The 20,171-nt window shown below is 49.2% G+C and overlaps 1 pseudogene across 1 annotated transcript in view; it reads right to left on the bottom strand.

The window, feature by feature from the left end:
- LOC109910219 (catenin alpha-1-like) overlaps window positions 1-20,171 on the bottom strand; it is a 248,566-nt pseudogene that overhangs the window by 212,123 nt on the left and 16,272 nt on the right. The window contains exon 4 of the transcript XR_004204173.1: window positions 2,006-2,172. The product of XR_004204173.1 is annotated as a catenin alpha-1-like (transcript). The remainder of the gene's footprint in view (window positions 1-2,005; window positions 2,173-20,171) is intronic.

Below are 20,171 nucleotides of genomic sequence, written 5' to 3'. Positions count from 1 at the left end.
AAAAGGACGAGAGGTCAAAAGGACGAGAGGTCAAAAGGACGAGAGGTCAAAAGGACGAGAGGTCAAAAGGAGTACTAACGATCAATGGAAATAGTTTTTTTCCTTTTCTGTAATAGGGAATTATTGATCAGTGGTTTAGAGACATGGGAGGAATAGGTCTTCTCAAATAGGAGTCTTGTTATTTTGGCCAATTGGCCCAGCTTGATTGCGAGGAATTCTAAATTGGTCAACCACAGGCTAGGGCTGGGTTATAAAACGACATGCTGTCCCCATTGTTCTGGGGAGAGAATCCCTGAGGACAGGGGAGAATAACATCTATGAATAATCCTACTCACCCTCATTTGCTTTGGGGTTTGTGTTATTTAAGAGTCCTGGTTCGAAGTGGTGCACTACCCTACGGGTCCTGGTTCGAAGTGGTGCACTACCCTACGGGTCCTGGTTCGAAGTGGTGCACTACCCTACGGGTCCTGGTTCGAAGTGGTGCACTACCCTACGGGTCCTGGTTCGAAGTGGTGCACTACCCTACGGGTCCTGGTTCGAAGTGGTGCACTACCCTACGGGTCCTGGTTCGAAGTGGTGCACTACCCTACGGGTCCTGGTTCGAAGTGGTGCACTACCCTACGGGTCCTGGTTCGAAGTGGTGCACTACCCTACGGGTCCTGGTTCGAAGTAGTGCAATATGTAGAGAATAGTGTGCCATTTGGGACTAAGACGACCGGAGATGATAAACAGTAAGGTCTCTATTGACTGGAGGTGTGTGACCTTGTTTAGGGTCTGGATTTTGATTCATTTCCACAACAATAAAACACCTGAAGTGCAGGTAAAGAGACGGACACAGAAGACCTTGTTTGAAACACCTGAAGTGCAGGTAAAGAGATGGACAAAGAAGACCTTGTTTGAAACACCTGAAGTGCAGGTAAAGAGATGGACACAGAAGACCTTGTTTGAAACACCTGAAGTGCAGGTAAAGAGATGGACAAAGAAGACCTTGTTTGAAACACCTGAAGTGCAGGTAAAGAGATGGACACAGAAGACCTTGTTTGAAACACCTGAAGTGCAGGTAAAGAGATGGACACAGAAGACCTTGTTTGAAACACCTGAAGTGCAGGTAAAGAGATGGACACAGAAGACCTTGTTTGAAACACCTGAAGTGCAGGTAAAGAGATGGACACAGAAGACCTTGTTTGAAACACCTGAAGTGCAGGTAAAGAGATGGACACAGAAGACCTTGTTTGAAACACCTGAAGTGCAGGTAAAGAGATGGACACAGAAGACCTTGTTTGAAACGTTTTAGCCAAGACACCACAACGTTAGTTTGAGTCAGGCAAACTATTTACCTACAAAAATAGTTTGACTAGACATGTGGCTTTCTTTTCAGAAAGGTGAATCAGACCTTATTTTAAAATCTGATTTATATTTTATTCGAAGCAATAAAATAAATGTAGCATTCAAGTTATTCATAATCTGGCTAAATATCTTTTCCTAAATAGTTCAGTCATATCCACAAGAGCCCACATCGACAACTACCCATCATCCATCTGTGTGTCTACATCGACAAGCTACATCGACAAGCTGCCCATCATCTATCTGTGTGTCTACATCGACAACTACCCATCATCTATCTGTGTGTCTACATCGACAAGCTACATCGACAAGCTGCCCATCATCTATCTGTGTTTGTCTACATCGACAACTACCCATCATCCATCTGTGTTTGTCTACATCGACAAGCTGCCCATCATCTATCTGTGTGTCTACATCGACAACTACCCATCATCTATCTGTGTGTCTACATCGACAAGCTACCCATCATCCATCTGTGTGTGTGACAAGTTAATAATGGTTTAGTTATTTATGTCTCTCTCCGTGCGCCTGTGTGAGAGTGCGTCTCTCTCTCTCTCTGTGTGTGTGTGTGTGTGTGTGTGTGTGTGTGTGTGTGTGTGTGTGTGTGTGTGTGTGTGTGTGTGTGTGTGTGTGTGTGTGTGTGTGTGTGTGTGTGTCTCACCAGTTTGAGTTGCAGCAGCAGCTTGTAGACATCAGACATGTCGGCCAGAACCAGCAGGTGAGTGACCGCAGAGAGGAGGGCCCTGGCTGCACGGACCATGTTACCCCTCTTTACCGAGGAACAGGGGTCCTCTGCAAACTCTCCTGATGCCTGCTTCATGGATTCACCTGAGGGACAAGGACAGGATATTACCGTTGAGACATGAGGGTTCGTCCTAAACGACACCCTACTCCCTACACAAGTAACCATTGACAGGGAAGGACAGGATATTATTATCATTGTCCGAGCCAGAACAGCCCAGGTTCCCCTCCTCTCTGGAACCTGCCAGAGAGAGAGAGGAGGGGAACCTGCCAGAGAGAGAGAGGAGGGGAACCTGCCAGAGAGAGAGAGGAGGGGAACCTGCCAGAGAGAGAGAGGAGGGGAACCTGCCAGAGAGAGAGAGGAGGGGAACCTGCCAGAGAGAGAGAGGAGGGGAACCTGCCAGAGAGAGAGAGGAGGGGAACCTGCCAGAGAGAGAGAGGAGGGGAACCTGCCAGAGAGAGAGAGGAGGGGAACCTGCCAGAGAGAGAGAGGAGGGGAACCTGCCAGAGAGAGAGGAGGGGAACCGGACAGAGAGAGAGAAGAGGGGAACCTGCCAGAGAGAGAAGAGGGGAACCTGCCAGAGAGAGAAAGGACTGCTGACATTTCAGTGTTAATTTGATGCATTCATTACCATATAAACTGCAGAGTGAAGAGTGATGAAGATATCCCACTGAGCTCCAACCCACTGAGCCAGTGTTAGTCACACCAGGGTTTGACATTTGATTCACGCAGACAACAAATACTGAATACACATGTTAAAAGAAGCAATCTGTGATTCAAACTGCAAAATAGCCCCCCCACCTCTTGCTTTGGTTTAAGATCTGAGAGATGGGAGGGGGGGGGGGGCTGAGGGAAAGTGAACCGATCTCAGGCTGAGCTTCCATGACATCAACACAGAGAGAGTCAGTGTGCCGTTTAATCAGAAGATATATATATATAGATATCTCATATCTCATATGTGTCTGTATATTCACCCATGGATAAAGGGATGCCTGGCTGGCAGCGGTCCCCCATATCTACCTTCACACAGGTAGAGCGTTAGGCCCTCTTGCACCAAGACAGAAAATTGGCCTTGATTGGTCTCAATGCATCATTTTGATAGGGACACCCTAGCATAACATTTTTTGGGGGGCGGCTGTGTGTCCTACCAATGAATAAAGACCTGGAGCAGGCATCTGGTTCACCTGGACAGCCTAACCTCATCTAAATCATTAAGTTTTACCAATTGGCTTAGCTAGTCTGTTGGTTCATAGCGTTCAGCTGGTATTAGGCCCACACCCGCCACCCACACCCGCCACCCACACCCGCCACCCACACCCGCCACCCACACCCGCCACCCACACGTTGGTCTCATCCGCTCAACAAAAGTATATATCTTTTTTTTAAAGACCCATGAACTTCCGCAGGCAACTAATTTGTCAGTCCCAGAAAACTGTTCCTCTGTCCCTGCCAGCCCAGAAATACATTAAGACTTTGTTTTAATCATCAAATTCCACTGGTATATCCCAAATGGCACCCTATTCCCTATAAAGTGCATTACTATAGGCCGCTGGACCAAAGGTAGTACACAATATAGTGCATAGGGAGTCATTTGGGGAGCATCCACGATAGCACACTGCTGGGCCTCAGAGCAAAGCATAGTAGAGGCTGGTTGGGATCCAGGCTAAGAGTTTATTACATTAGAAAATTATTGGAGATGGGAGGAGAGAGAGGAGAAGGGAGGAGAGAGAGGAGAAGGGAGGAGAGAGAGGAGATGGGAGGAGAGAGAGGAGATGGGAGGAGAGAGAGGAGATGGGAGGAGGAGGGAGATGAGAGGAGGAGGGAGATGAGAGGAGGAGGGAGATGAGAGGAGGAGGGAGATGAGAGGAGGAGGGAGATGAGAGGAGGAGGGAGATGAGAGGAGGAGGGAGATGAGAGGAGGAGGGAGATGGGAGGAGGAGGGAGATGGGAGGAGGAGGGAGATGGGAGGAGGAGGGAGATGGGAGGAGGAGGGAGATGGGAGGAGGAGGGAGATGGGAGAAGAAGTTAGGAGAGAGAAGAAGATAGAAGAGAGGAGGAGAAGAGAGGAGGAGAAGAGAAAGGCAGTCTGACTCAGGCTAAATCCAAACTCTCTCCCCCTCTCACACAGTGACCTTGACCTATGCATACAGCCAGAGGCCTCAGACAGACACACAGCGAGCCACTTAACACAGATTCTGCCAGCTACCAAACACAGAGTACCAGTCAAAAGTTTGGACACCTACTGATTCCAGGGTATTTCTGGCAAAGAGTGGCTACTTTGAAATTCAAATATATATATATATATTGATTTGTTTAACAATTATTTGGGTTACAACATGATTCCGTGTTTGTTATTTCATACGTACACAACCTTTCAAAAGTTTGGGGATCACTTAGAAAGCACAATTTTTTGTCCATTAAAATAACATCAAATTGATCAGAAATACAGCGTAGACATTGTTAATGTTGTAAATGACTATTGTAGCTGGAAACGCCTGATATTTTTATGGAATATCTACATAGGCGCACAGAGGCCCATTTATCAGCAACCATCACTCCTGTGTTCCAATGGCACGGTGCACAACTGAGCAAGAGGACAAGTCCATTCGAGTGTCTCGTTTGATAAAGACACGCCTCACAGGTCCTAAACTGGCAGCTTCATTAAATAGTACCCGCAAAACACCAGTCTCAACGTCAACAGTGAAGAGATGACTCCGGGATGCTGGCCTTCTAGGCAGAGTTCCTCTGTCCCTTGTCTGTTCTTTTACCCAGTTTAATCTTTCATTTTTATTGGCCAGTCTGAGATGTGGCTTTTTCTTTGCAACGCTGTCTAGAAGGCCGGCCTCCCGGAGTCACCTCTTCACTGTTGACGTTGAGACTGGTGTTTTGCGGGTGACGCGGTCTAGAAGGCCGGCCTCCCGGAGTCACCTCTTCACTGTTGACGTTGAGACTGGTGTTTTGCGGGTGACGCGGTCTAGAAGGCCGGCCTCCCGGAGTCACCTCTCCACTGTTGACGTTGAGACTGGTGTTTTGCGGGTGACGCGGTCTAGAAGGCCGGCCTCCCGGAGTCACCTCTCCACTGTTGACGTTGAGACTGGTGTTTTGCGGGTGACGCTGTCTAGAAGGCCGGCCTCCCGGAGTCACCTCTCCACTGTTGACGTTGAGACTGGTGTTTTGCGGGTGACGCGGTCTAGAAGGCCGGCCTCCCGGAGTCACCTCTCCACTGTTGACGTTGAGACTGGTGTTTTGCGGGTGACGCTGTCTAGAAGGCCGGCCTCCCGGAGTCACCTCTCCACTGTTGACGTTGAGACTGGTGTTTTGCGGGTGACGCTGTCTAGAAGGCCGGCCTCCCGGAGTCACCTCTCCACTGTTGACGTTGAGACTGGTGTTTTGCGGGTGACGCTGTCTAGAAGGCCGGCCTCCCGGAGTCACCTCTCCACTGTTGACGTTGAGACTGGTGTTTTGCGGGTGACGCTGTCTAGAAGGCCGGCCTCCCGGAGTCACCTCTCCACTGTTGACGTTGAGACTGGTGTTTTGCGGGTGACGCTGTCTAGAAGGCCGGCCTCCCGGAGTCACCTCTCCACTGTTGACGTTGAGACTGGTGTTTTGCGGGTGACGCTGTCTAGAAGGCCGGCCTCCCGGAGTCACCTCTCCACTGTTGACGTTGAGACTGGTGTTTTGCGGGTGACGCTGTCTAGAAGGCCGGCCTCCCGGAGTCACCTCTCCACTGTTGACGTTGAGACTGGTGTTTTGCGGGTGACGCTGTCTAGAAGGCCGGCCTCCCGGAGTCACCTCTCCACTGGTGACCTGTGAGACTGGTGTTTTGCGGGTGACCCCAAACTTCTGAAAAGGTACTTGTACATCTTTACTATTATTCTACAATGTAGAAAATACAGAAACACATCCTGGAGAGACTGGTACTGGGACTGGGACTGGTACTGGTACTGGTACATGCAAAGACTGGTACTGGTACATGCAAAGACTGGTGCTGGTACATGCAAAGACTGGTACTGGTACTGGTACATGCAAAGACTGGTACTGGTACTGGTACATGCAAAGACTGGTACTGGTACATGAAAAGACTGGTACTGGTACTGGTACATGCAAAGACTGGTATTGGCACTGGTACATGCAAAGACTGGTACTGGTACATACAAAGACTGGTACTGGTACATACAAAGACTGGTACTGGTACATGCAAAGACTGGTACTGGTACACGTAAAGACTGGTACTGGTACTGGTACAGGGACTGGTACATGCAAAGACTGGTACTGGTACTGGTACATGCAAAGTGGTTCTTTATAGGGCCAGAGCTCCTATATCATGGTACTGGTGCTGGTACATGCAAAGTGGTTCTTTATAGGGCCAGAGTTCCTATATCACGGGACTGGTACTGGTACATGCAAAGTGGTTCTTTATAGGGCCTGTGTTCCTATATCATGGTACTGGTACTGGTACATGCAAAGTGGTTCTTTATAGGGCCAGAGTTCCTATATCACGGTACTGGTACATGCAAAGTGGTTCTTTATAGGGCCAGAGTTCCTATATCACGGTACTGGTAGCTTCCTTAGAGTACGTGTTCCTATATCACGGTACGGGTAGCTTCCTTAGAGTACGTGTTCCTATATCACGGTACGGGTAGCTTCCTTAGAGTACGTGTTCCTATATCACGGTACGGGTAGCTTCCTTAGAGTACGTGTTCCTATATCATCTAGAAGGCTAGAGCAGGGCCCGAATACGGGTTCCTATATCATCTAGAGGGCTAGAGCAGGGCCCGAATACGGGTTCCTATATCATCTAGAGGGCTAGAGCAGGGCCCGAATACGGGTTCCTATATCATCTAGAGGGCTAGAGCAGGGCCCGAATACGGGTTCCTATATCATCTAGAGGGCTAGAGCAGGGCCCGAATACGGGTTCCTATATCATCTAGAGGGCTAGAGCAGGGCCCGAATACGGGTTCCTATATCATCTAGAGGGCTAGAGCAGGGCCCGAATACGGGTTCCTATATCATCTAGAGGGCTAGAGCAGGGCCCGAATACGGGTTCCTATATCATCTAGAGGGCTAGAGCAGGGCCCGAATACGGGTTCCTATATCATCTAGAGGGCTAGAGCAGGGCCCGAATACGGGTTCCTATATCATCTAGAGGGCTAGAGCAGGGCCCGAATACGGGTTCCTATATCATCTAGAGGGCTAGAGCAGGGCTCGAATACGGGTTCCTATATCATCTAGAGGGCTAGAGCAGGGCCCGAATACGGGTTCCTATATCATCTAGAGGGCTAGAGCAGGGCCCGAATACGGGTTCCTATATCATCTAGAGGGCTAGAGCAGGGCCCGAATACGGGTTCCTATATCATCTAGAGGGCTAGAGCAGGGCCCGAATACGGGTTCCTATATCATCTAGAGGGCTAGAGCAGGGCCCGAATACGGGTTCCTATATCATCTAGAGGGCTAGAGCAGGGCCCGAATACGGGTTCCTATATCATCTAGAGGGCTAGAGCAGGGCCCGAATACGGGTTCCTATATCATCTAGAGGGCTAGAATAGGGCCCGAATACGGGTTCCTATATCATCTAGAGGGCTAGAGCAGGGCCCGAATACGGGTTCCTATATCATCTAGAGGGCTAGAGCAGGGGCGTAACTTCACCTGAAATTACATGTGTGAATAAATTGCTGTTGGTTGGGTGGCTTCTAAAGTCCAGAAATCTACCTGCTAGTCATTTAAATGATAATAATCCAAATATTTAAAAAGATCAGAACAAGAACAGCAGTAAAAATAACGAGGCTATATACAGGGTATTACGGTACAGAGTCAATGTGGAGGCTATATACAGGGTATTACGGTACAGAGTCAATGTGGAGGCTATATACAGGGTGTTACGGTACAGAGTCAATGTGGAGGCTATATACAGGGTATTACGGTACAGAGTCAATGTGGAGGCTATATACAGGGTATTACGGTACAGAGTCAATGTGGAGGCTATATACATGGTATTACGGTACAGAGTCAATGTGGAGGCTATATACAGGGTGTTACGGTACAGAGTCAATGTGGAGGCTATATACAGGGTATTACGGTACAGAGTCAATGTGGAGACTATATACAGGGTATTACGGTACAGAGTCAATGTGGAGACTATATACAGGGTATTACGGTACAGAGTCAATGTGGAGGCTATATACAGGGTATTACGGTACAGAGTCAATGTAGAGGCTATATACAGGGTATTACGGTACAGAGTCAATGTGGAGGCTATATACAGTGTATTACGGTACAGAGTCAATGTGGAGGCTATATACAGGGTATTACGGTACAGAGTCAATGTGGAGGCTATATACAGGGTATTACGGTACAGAGTCAATGTGGAGGCTATATACAGTGTATTACGGTACAGAGTCAATGTGGAGGCTATATACAGGGTATTACGGTACAGAGTCAATGTGGAGGCTATATACAGGGGGTACCGGTACAGAGTCAATGTGGAGGCTATATACAGGGTGTTACGGTACAGAGTCAATGTGGAGGCTTTATACAGGGGGTACTGGTACAGAGTCAATCCCTGGTCCTATCACACTTAGAGTACTGTCCAGTTATATGGTCATCTGCAAAGAAAGACATAAAAAATAAAAAACTACCTGGCTCAAAACAGGGCTGCCAGTATTTTTCAGCCCATTTAGTGCCTACTAGCAACACGCATAACCACCAAACATTCAGCTGAAACAACAAATCGCCTTAAATCTACAGTTTTACATTGAGCTAAAGCTGAATGTTACTTTTTACCAATCCATATTTCTCAGGCAAAAGAGGAATCCACCTTCGAGGGGGAAAAAAATAACATCTACTGTGATGGACCATATGACTGGACCGGAAATGGACCATATGACTGGACAGGAAATGGACCATATGACTGGACAGGAAATGGACCATATGACTGGACAGGAAATGGACCATATGACTGGACCGGAAATGGACCATATGACTGGACAGGAAATGGACCATATGACTGGACAGGAAATGGACCATATGACTGGACCGGAAATGGACCATATGACTGGACCGGAAATGGACCATATGACTGGACAGGAAATGGACCATATGACTGGACAGGAAATGGACCATATGACTGGACAGGAAATGGACCATATGACTGGACAGGAAATGGACCATATGACTGGACAGGAAATAGACCATATGACTGGACAGGAAATAGAAAGCATCAACTGAATGTTAAATGTTGTTTCCTGTCAGGTATTTTAATTGTCTGTATCGTCTACTTGTTGAATGTTTGTGAAGTCGATTGTTTGTAATGTCTTGTTAATTGGTGTTGTACCCCCAGGAAGATTACATCGCATTATGGCGTTAGCTAACGGGGATCCTCATAAAAATGTAACATTACTAAATGATATAACCACGTGAATTTATATAGGCCTAGAAATAGTATGGGCTGTTTTTTAACCTAGAGCGGGCAATTGTTTTGCCTTCAGCCTCTTTATAACCACATGAACAAATATATATACACAATATTCTTCCCATACGAACAGATTTATAAAGGCCATAACTGAACCAAGTTCTGTAGGACACACACTACTTGTTGATTTAATGCAAAGCAGTAGACACATTTAATAACAGACTCATGAACACAATAGTAAACATACACCTTATTTTGCTTTCTTTAATAACAGACAACATACGCAATAAACGAACGCTCGCGTCACAGCTTCCTCAGGAAACGCCACATTATTGTAGCCTCACAGACGAAAAGAGAAGCGGAGGAAAGAGTTGGCATTTGTTTGTGGTAAAATATTACACGTTGTGGCAATTCTTCAATGCTTTATAAGTTTAATGGGATGTCAGGACTCCCTGGAAAACAGTGGCAATTGTTAATGGATGGACTATCCTGGCTAAAGAAATGAGAATAATTTACTTCTGCCCAGTGCTAGGAAAAGACCTAGTGTGTCTCAGGTCCACAAGCATACAGTCTATACCTGTATGAACCAACCCCACTCTCCTTAGTTCCCAGCAGGACCAGAACACTAACTCCTATAAATTCAGAATTTGTCTGTGAGGCAGACACACCAAAAAAATATGTTACTGGAGGGGAAAATGAATTATATAGGATACTGTCAAATGTTAACCTACAACAACGGCTGCTAAAAATGCTTGTGTCAAACCCTGTCTTCGGTGAAATGTTCCAACAATTGACAGAGCAAAATTACCCCTCTCGTTGCCCTCGTTGTAGGTCTAACAGTACACTGCTTGCTACCTAGAAAGGTTTCACTCTCAAACAGTTTTTGAAAAATATGACCCAGCAACCACGAATGCTGCTCCAGGAGTCGGTGCTTCTCCCAAAACAGCACCCTATAATCAATATAGTGACCAGAGTAGTGTACTATATACTGAATGTGGTTCCATTTGGTACAGACACGGTGGCCACATACAAAAACCAGCCTCCAGTAGGGCTGTCCCCGAATATAACAAGTCCCGGGCCGACCAAAAGTTGTCCATTCTTAAAGGTTTTAAACGTGCATTTTCATTTAAATATAAAATCCCCCCAAAAAATTGACAATTTTTTAAAGTTAATTCAATTGCCAATTATGTAAACAAACAAAAACTAAAGAGCCTATGAAAGCACCAATTAAAAATAAAATAAAACCATAGCAGCCTGCAGGTAGAAAATATTCTGACAAAAATAAATACTCCATACATGACCCGGCTATACATGACCCGGCTATACATGACCCGGCTATACAAGACCCGGCTATACAAGACCCGGCTATACATGACCCGGCTATACATGACCCGGCTATACATGACCCGGCTATACATGACCCGGCTATACATGACCCGCTAATACATGACCCGGCTATACATGACCCGGCTATACATGACCCGGCTATACAAGACCCGGCTATACATGACCCGGCTATACATGACCCGGCTATACATGACCCGGCTATACATGACCCGGCTATACATGACCCGGCTATACATGACCCGGCTATACATGACCCGGCTATACATGACCCGGCTATACATGACCCGGCTATACATGACCCGGCTATACATGACCCGGCTAATACATGACCCGGCTAATACATGACCCGGCTATACATGATCCGGCTATACATGACCCGGCTATACATGACCCGGCTATACATGACCCGGCTGCAACAAACTTGAAACATCTACTGTTGACTTGGGTTCAACCGAAGCTCCTGCTAGCAAGCGTGCAACTTAATCTAAAAGATTCTGGGACCTAATGAGCTTGTTACAGACTCCGCTGTGAGATATTTGAGCAATGGATAAGTAGGAATCAGGTAGGCATATTTTAAAGAAATTTGTCACCCTTTCCCGGCAGTGGTTAAATCGAAAGAGAGAGCAAGCTGTAAAGATTTCTCAAATCCATTGAGTAACTTCAGTCATTCTCCATGGATCTAATAGACTTTCTACACGTTTGTTGGGTGCTTTAGTAAACAAAACCTTGAGAAGCTTCACGTGTCATTAGTGGTGGTGCGTTAGGCCAATCAGGAATACGATCAGATCCCCACATTTGCACGCAGACCAGGTAGCCGACAGGCTATTTAGTGTTGTTGTTTGTTGCCCTTTTCACCCCTAATTTCGTGGTATCCAATCGGTAGTTAGTCTAGTCCATACGGGATTTGCAGCGATGGGACTCGGGAGAGACCCCGATGCATCCTCCATAATGCTCCCTTGACCCGGAAGCCAGCCACACCGATGTGACACGGTTACCCCTGGCAACCATGTCAGCGTGCACTGCGCCCGGCCCGCCACGGGAGGAGTCGCCGGTACATGATGTGTTCAATGACATGCGCTGCCGGCCAAACCCTCCCCGAAAGACGCTGGGCCAAATGTGTCTCAAGCTGCACAGTGCCACAGTGCCCAGATCCACTGCGCCACAGTGCCCAGATCCACTGCGCCACAGTGCCCAGATCCACTGCGCCACAGTGCCCAGATCCACTGCGCCACAGTGCCCAGATCCACTGCGCCACAGTGCCCAGATCCACTGCGCCACTCGGGAGGCCCGATAGGCCTACTTCTACGTGTAGTCAGGTGCACATCCTTACTCAACATTGACAGGATCCAAATAACATTTCAAAAATACTAACAAAAAATACAGCAACAATAATAATAATCCAAAACCGGTCTCTCTCAAGTGTAGCGTGTCCGCCCTGACAGACAGCGTGTCCGCCCTGACAGACAGCGTGTCCGCCCTGACAGACAGCGTGTCCGCCCTGACAGACAGCGTGTCCGCCCTGACAGACAGCGTGTCCGCGCCCTGACGGACAGCGTGTCCGCCCTGACAGACAGCGTGTCCGCCCTGACGGACAGCGTGTCCGCCCTGACGGACAGCGTGTCCGCGCCCTGACGGACAGCGTGTCCGCGCCCTGGCGGACAGCGTGTCCGCGCCCTGGCGGACAGCGTGTCCGCGCCCTGGCGGACAGCGTGTCCGCGCCCTGGCGGACAGCGTGTCCGCGCCCTGGCGGACAGCGTGTCCGCGCCCTGGCGGACAGCGTGTCCGCGCCCTGGCGGACAGCGTGTCCGCGCCCTGGCGGACAGCGTGTCCGCGCCCTGGCGGACAGCGTGTCCGCGCCCTGACGGACAGCGTGTCCGCGCCCTGACGGACAGCGTGTCCGCGCCCTGACGGACAGCGTGTCCGCGCCCTGACGGACAGCGTGTCCGCGCCCTGACGGACAGCGTGTCCGCGCCCTGACGGACAGCGTGTCCGCGCCCTGACGGACAGCGTGTCCGCGCCCTGACGGACAGCGTGTCCGCGCCCTGACGGACAGCGTGTCCGCGCCCTGACGGACAGCGTGTCCGCGCCCTGACGGACAGCGTGCCCGCGCCCTGACGGACAGCGTGCCCGCGCCCTGACGGACAGCGTGCCCGCGCCCTGACGGACAGCGTGCCCGCGCCCTGACGGACAGCGTGCCCGCGCCCTGACAGACAGCGTGCCCGCGCCCTGACAGACAGCGTGCCCGCGCCCTGACAGACAGCGTGCCCGCGCCCTGACAGACAGCGTGTCCGCGCCCTGACAGACAGCGTGTCCGCGCCCTGACAGACAGCGTGTCCGCGCCCTGACAGACAGCGTGTCCGCGCCCTGACAGACAGCGTGTCCGCGCCCTGACAGACAGCGTGTCCGCGCCCTGACAGACAGCGTGTCCGCGCCCTGACAGACAGCGTGTCCGCGCCCTGACAGACAGCGTGTCCGCGCCCTGACAGACAGCGTGTCCGCGCCCTGACAGACAGCGTGTCCGCGCCCTGACAGACAGCGTGTCCGCGCCCTGACAGACAGCGTGTCCGCGCCCTGACAGACAGCGTGTCCGCGCCCTGACAGACAGCGTGTCCGCGCCCTGACAGACAGCGTGTCCGCGCCCTGACAGACAGCGTGTCCGCGCCCTGACAGACAGCGTGTCCGCGCCCTGACAGACAGCGTGTCCGCGCCCTGACAGACAGCGTGTCCGCGCCCTGACAGACAGCGTGTCCGCGCCCTGACAGACAGCGTGTCCGCGCCCTGACAGACAGCGTGTCCGCGCCCTGACAGACAGCGTGTCCGCGCCCTGACAGACAGCGTGTCCGCGCCCTGACAGACAGCGTGTCCGCGCCCTGACAGACAGCGTGTCCGCGCCCTGACAGACAGCGTGTCCGCGCCCTGACAGACAGCGTGTCCGCGCCCTGACAGACAGCGTGTCCGCGCCCTGACAGACAGCGTGTCCGCGCCCTGACAGACAGCGTGTCCGCGCCCTGACAGACAACGTGTCCACCCTGACAAACAACGTGTCCACCCTGACAAACAACGTGTCCACCCTGACAAACAACGTGTCCACCCTGACAAACAACGTGTCCACCCTGACAGATGAGAAAAGGTCAAAAAGGAGGAAAAAGAGTGAAATAATATGCGTTTACAGAAATGACCAAACCAACATGGCCGACGGGAATAAATGGTAAATGAGACCTTCGCCTCTCGAGTTCGTATGGGAGTTGCAGCGATGGGACAAGACAAAACTACCAATTGGAGTCTACGAAAAGTGGGGAGAAAAAGGGTTAAAAAAAAAAAAAAAAGAGTGAGAACGAGAGAGCAGGGGAACGAGAGAGCAGGGGAACGAGAGAGCAGGGGAACAAGAGCAGGGGAACAAGAGCAGGGGAACAAGAGAGCAGGGGAACAAGAGAGCAGGGGAACAAGAGAGCAGGGGAACAAGAGAGCAGGGGAACAAGAGAGCAGGGGAACAAGAGAGCAGGGGAACAAGAGAGCAGGGGAACAAGAGAGCAGGGGAACAAGAGAGCAGGGGAACAAGAGAGCAGGGGAACAAGAGAGCAGGGGAACAAGAGAGCAGGGGAACAAGAGAGCAGGGGAACAAGAGAGCAGGGGAACAAGAGAGCAGGGGAACAAGAGAGCTGGCAATTATCATTCCAGCTGTGATGTTGTGAAGCCATCCGTCAGAAGATATGAATGAAGAGAACAGGCAGGCAGGGTGTAATCGTTGTAAAAAGAGAGCTGAGATGTTGGGACGACATATTTGAATATATATTTGACATATTCTGCCTCCTTCTCCCCGTTTAAAAACAACTGGTAAGCCACAGCTGGGTATAAAATGCTTTCTATATGCATGGCGAAGAGAAGAGAGGGGTAGGGAGGGGAGGACTAAGGCCCAGTCAATGGCAGCATTATCAGTCTGTCCACGCTCAGCAGAACAGCGTGACATCGTCCTAACTGACAGGCCAGCCCTACCACCAGCAGAGCTGCTGTATTCCTGTCCAATGACTGTGTGCACTTCAAATGGCACCCTATTCCCTACATAGAGCACTACTTTTGACCAGAGCCCAGTCAAAAGTAGTGTACTATAAAATAACAAATGGAATAGGGTGCCATTTGGGACGCCAGTAGAATAGCAGAGGCTGAGGCTGACATTCCCAGGCACTGACAAGACCGCTGGCACGACTTGTCTACCGAGCAGACACCTCTTAGAGCACAACGGTTCGCCCATCACCCCCCCCTGAACTGTACCAGTAACCCACAGAGAGAGTGTCGGAGTTTGTTTGTCACAGACATTAGCTGTAGAACTCGCACAGTGAGAGCGATATCCATGACTAAGTGTACCAGTAACCTCAGGCTGTACCCAGCTAAAAACCTTGGTCAAACAGGAGCAGTCTGTTTTCTTCAACCAATAGATTGGTCAAAATGTTGTTGTTTTTAAAGTGTGTTTTTCCCCATAGACAGACACACCCTGTGATTTTATTTAAACAACTATAATGCACGGATCTTGTCTGCTGCTCTAAGCGCACTGTTTGATGAAATAATTGAGATAGACCTGAAGAGGGCGCTAGAAAGTATGTTCTTTCAATACCATTCATCTCTACGCCATCTGTCGGCAACGAACCAACCATTTTAATCAACCATCTACTGGGTTCGGCCTGAAGCTCATGCTGGTAAACTATTTAATATAGACTATTCTGGGCCCTCTTTCCTGTACCAGTGAGCTCTACGGGGTGAGTAAACCAGGTATGTTATGGTCCAGCAACAGAGAGAGACTAAGCTATAGTTTGGGATTTTTTCACCTTTATTTAACCAGGTAGGCCAGTTGAGAACAACTGCGACCTGGCCAAGATAAAGCAAAGCAGTGCGACACAAACGAAACAGAGTTACACATGGGATAAACAAACGAACAGTCAATAACACAATAGAAAAATCTATATAGTCTGTGCAAATGTAGTAAGATTAGTGAGTTAAGGCAATAAATAGGCCATAGTGGCAAAATAATTACAATTTAGCAATTAAATACTGGAGTGATATGTGCAGAAGATGAATGTGCAAGTAGAGATACTGGGGTGCAAAGGAGCAACAAAAATAACATGGGGATGAGGTAGTTAGGTGGGCTATTTACAGATGGGCTGTGTAGCTAGTTCCAGCAGCAGAGAAAGACTAGCTAGTGGGAGGAGTCAGGATTGGAAGAGAGCAAATAAGGACCTCGCTATAGTCCACAGGGTGGAGCAGAGGGACTTGCTATAGACATACTGCGGGGGAGTGGTAGTGGGAGGAGTCAGGATTGGAAGAGAAGTGCTTTCGAGCTGTTGTCACAAGACAAATTCTGATTTCATTTGAAACGGCCGTCGTGACAGGCATGACATTTGAAACGGTCGCCGTGACAGGCATGACATTTGAAACGGTCGCCGTAACAGGCATGACATTTGAAACGGTCGCCGTAACAGGCACGACATTTGAAACGGTCGCCGTAACAGGCATGACATTTGAAACAGTCGCCGTGACAGGCATGACATTTGAAACGGTCGCCGTGACAGGCACGACATTTGAAACAGTCGCCGTGACAGGCATGACATTTGAAACGGTCGCCGTGACAGGCATGATATTTGAAACGGCCGTCGTGACAGGCATGACATTTGAAACGGTCGCCGTGACAGGCATGACATTTGAAAACAGAATTTGCGTCAGTAAGATCCCACGTGGAGAATACAGCCATTTAAATACATAAGAGATCTAAATGTTTACATTCCTCTTCTCCTTTCCTCCCTCCCTCGCATGCAGAAGTTCTGCTTATGCTCTCCCTTGTCATTTCCATTGGCAACAGTCAGTCTGGGCGAACTAGACAATTGAAGCATCCCGGATAGCGGAACAAAACGGGAAAGAGACGCTACAAGCTGTGCACTAACAGCCGTGACAATCCCTGTTTAGCCCTGCAGTAAGCCCACGACATACCTAGGATTAGCAACCCCACCCAACACACTAATGAATCATCTGGAATGCTGTGCCATGCAAATCCACTGTGGCCCCACGAAGATGTGCAAAAGTTGAGAGTTAAGAGCTGCTATCCTGCATATATACACAGGGCATTCAGAAAGCATTACACACATTGTGTTACATTACAGCCTTGTCCTAAAATGTATTAAATATTATTATCTACACACACAATAGCCTCAAGTGACAAAGTGAAACCCCGTTTTTAGAAATGTAAATTACAAATAAAATCAGAAATACCGTATTTACATCAGTATTCAGACCCTTTGCTATGAGACTCGAAAATTGAGCTCAGGTGCATCCCGTTTCCGTTGATCATGGATCTACAAGTTGATTGTAGTCCACCTGTAGGAAATTCAATTGATTGGACATGTCTATATAAAAAGGTCACACAGTTGACGGTGCACGTCAGAGCAAAAACATGAGGTCGAAGGAATTGTCCGTAGAGCTCAGAGAGGATCGTGTCGATGTACAGACCTGGGGAAGGGTACCTAGCATTAAAAAGGTCCCCAAGAACAGTGGCCTATGTCATTCTTAAATGGAAGAAGTTTGGAAACCACCAAGACTCTTCCCAGAGCTGGCTGCCCGGCAAAACTGAGCAAATTGGGGAGAAGGGCCATGGTCAGGGAGGTGACCAAGAACCCAGTGGTCACTGACCAGTTCTCTGTGAAGATGGGGGAACCTTCCAGAAGGACAACCATCTCTGCAGCACTCCACCAATCAAGCCTTTATGGTAGAGTGGCCAGACGGAAGCCACTCCTCAGTAAAAGGCACAGCCTGCTTGGAGTTTGTCAAAAAGGCACCTAAAGACTCTCAGACCGTGAGAAACAAGATTCTCTGGTCTGATGAAACCAAGATTGAACTCACTGCCTGAATGCCAACCGTCATATCTGGAGGACACCAGGCACCATCCCTACAGTGAAGCATGGTGGTGGCAGCATAATGTCTGGAGGACACCTGGCACCATCCCTACAGTGAAGCATGGTGGCGGCAGCATCATGTCTGGAGGACACCTGGCACCATCCCTACAGTGAAGCATGGTGGTGGCAGCATCATGTCTGGAGGACACCTGGCACCATCCCTACAGTGAAGCATGGTGGTGGCAGCATCATGCTGTGAGGATGTTTTCCAGTGGCAGGGCCTGGGAGACTAGTCAGGATTAAGGAAAGATGAACGGAGCAAAGTACAGAGAGATCCTTGATGAAAACCTGCTCCAGAGCGCTCAGGACCTCAGACTGGGGGCGAAGGTTCACCTTCAAACAGGACAACGACACTAAGCACACAGCCAAGACAATGCAGGAGTGGCTCTGAATGTCCTTGAGTGGCCCAGCCAGAGTCCGGACTTGAACCCAATCAAACATCTCTGGAGAGACCTGAAAATAGCTGTGCAGCAATGCTCCCCATCCAACCTGACAGAGCTTGAGAGAATCTGCAGAGAAGAATGGGAGAACCTCCCCAAATACAGTTGGGCCAAGTTTGTAGCGTCATACCCAAGAAGACTCAAGGTTGTAATCTCTGCCAAAGGTGGTTCAACAAAGTACTGAGTAAAGGGTCTGAATTATTATAAAATAAAAGATGTAACGTAACAAAATGTGGAATAAGTCAAGGGGTCTTAATAAATGTCCGTATGGGAGTGAAAAGGAAGGGGGGAGAACAGCAGCTACGTTACAAAATCCAGTGTGTAGGTTACCTATTACTGATTTAATGGGTTAAACCTCCGTAACTGTAGTTACTTCAAATCGTGTGCTCGTTGTGTTCCCAGTCTTCTCCCATCATCATGTAACCATCTCAGTAGGAAGCCTCCAGAAGGAAACAGTGCGTTCGGAAATTCAGACTCCTTGAATTATTCTGTTACATCCTTATTCTAAAAATATCACGTTTACTTAAATTTTGCCGTCAGGGTTGGAAATTCACTTTTTTGGGTCCGACCAGCCACTGACAGGTAGATTTCTAAAATATAATAATCTACCGGCCCCTCCGATTATATTTTACAAGACAAAAAAACAGATGCGCATGCAATCTGTATTACTGCAATCTGTATTACTAGTAAGAAGTAAAAAAATAAAACTTAGCATTCTGTCAACTCCGCCCACATCTACCATAGCAGTCTCTGTCAACTCCACCCACATCTACCATAGCAGTCTCTGTCAACTCCACCCACATCTACCATAGCAGTCTCTGTCAACTCCACCCACATCTACCATAGCAGTCTCTGTCAACTCCACCCACATCTACCATAGCAGTCTCTGTCAACTCCACCCACATCTACCATAGCAGTCTCTGTCAACTCCACCCACATCTACCATAGCAGTCTCAACTCCACCCACATCTACCATAGCAGTCTCTGTCAACTCCACCCACATCTACCATAGCAGTCTCTGTCAACTCCACCCACATCTACCATAGCAGTCTGTCAACTCCACCCACATCTACCATAGCAGTCTGTCAACTCCACCCACATCTACCATAGCAGTCTCTGTCAACTCCACCCACATCTACCATAGCAGTCTCTGTCAACTCCACCCACATCTACCATAGCAGTCTCTGTCAACTCCACCCACATCTACCATAGCAGTCTCTGTCAACTCCACCCACATCTACCATAGCAGTCTCTGTCAACTCCACCCACATCTACCATAGCAGTCTGTCAACTCCACCCACATCTACCATAGCAGTCTGTCAACTCCACCCACATCTACCATAGCATTCTGTCAACTCCACCCACATCTACCATAGCAGTCTGTCAACTCCGCCCACATCTACCATAGCAGTCTGTCAACTCCGCCCACATCTACCATAGCAGTCTCTGTCAACTCCGCCCACATCTACCATAGCAGTCTCTGTCAACTCCGCCCACATCTACCATAGCAGTCTGTCAACTCCGCCCACATCTACCATAGCAGTCTGTCAACTCCACCCACATCTACCATAGCAGTCTCTCAACTCCACCCACATCTACCATAGCAGTCTCTCAACTCCACCCACATCTACCATAGCAGTCTCTCAACTCCACCCACATCTACCATAGCAGTCTCTCAACTCCACCCACATCTACCATAGCAGTCTCTCAACTCCACCCACATCTACCATAGCAGTCTCTCAACTCCACCCACATCTACCATAGCAGTCTCTCAACTCCACCCACATCTACCATAGCAGTCTCTCAACTCCACCCACATCTACCATAGCAGTCTCTCAACTCCACCCACATCTACCATAGCAGTCTGTCAACTCCACCCACATCTACCATAGCAGTCTGTCAACTCCACCCACATCTACCATAGCAGTCTGTCAACTCCACCCACATCTACCATA

Source organism: Oncorhynchus kisutch, linkage group LG19, assembly GCF_002021735.2.
Source record: "Oncorhynchus kisutch isolate 150728-3 linkage group LG19, Okis_V2, whole genome shotgun sequence".
Classification (NCBI taxonomy): Eukaryota; Metazoa; Chordata; class Actinopteri; order Salmoniformes; family Salmonidae; genus Oncorhynchus; species Oncorhynchus kisutch.
The sequence above is the reverse complement of the archived record's forward strand: the minus strand, read 5'-3'. Positions and strand labels throughout refer to the sequence as shown.